The following is an 810-nucleotide window of genomic DNA, read 5'->3' as shown; positions in this document are numbered from 1 at the left end:
GAGAGGGTAGGTTGGTAAGCACAGGGAGGGGGGAGACAGTGGGGGGTATTTCGGAGGGGAAACCAGGAAAGGGGATAGCATTTAAAATGTAAATAAAGAAAATATCTAATAAAAAAAAATTTCTATCAGCCACATGGTGACAAGAACAAATACAAAATGTAGCACCATGCAAGCCAAAACACTATTGATATGTAGTTACCATTGCTGAGAAATGTTTTATTTCTGAGCAGGATGTAAGGGACATCTTATTGATTTATTCATTATTTATTGTGCTTGTGATGGAATCCAGGGCCTCCTATAATCCTATCACCAGCACTCGACCATTGGGCTATTCATTCACTCAAAGGAGAAATTTCAGGAATAACATTCTTTATAAACAAATTCACATTGAATATAATATGGTTGAATTAAAAACATTTTATTAGAACCAAAATTACACTGAGCTAAGCATCATCAGGCTAATGTGTACTTTATAACATGATCAATAAAATATTTACTGTAATAAATACTCTAAAGGGTAGTAGTACTTTTTACAAAAGTTCCTTCTTGGCATTGTAATTTTCAATATAATAATTACATTGTACTGGAAACAAAATATAATATTCTGCCAATGACAACAAAATGTTTCAGAAGACTGTTCTATTTGCAACTTGTCTCAAATCAATTTTTGTGATAGAATAAAGAATACTTGTAATCAAAACATGTTTTCCTTTAAAGTTTTTTCATAAAAACTTATAGCACAATATAATAATCATAAGGCATCTGTACTGGCTGATTTTGTGTGTCAACGTGACACAGGCTGGAGTTATC

Source organism: Mastomys coucha, chromosome X (assembly GCF_008632895.1).
Source record: "Mastomys coucha isolate ucsf_1 chromosome X, UCSF_Mcou_1, whole genome shotgun sequence".
In the NCBI taxonomy this organism is placed as follows: domain Eukaryota; kingdom Metazoa; phylum Chordata; class Mammalia; order Rodentia; family Muridae; genus Mastomys; species Mastomys coucha.
The sequence above is the reverse complement of the archived record's forward strand: the minus strand, read 5'-3'. Positions refer to the sequence as shown.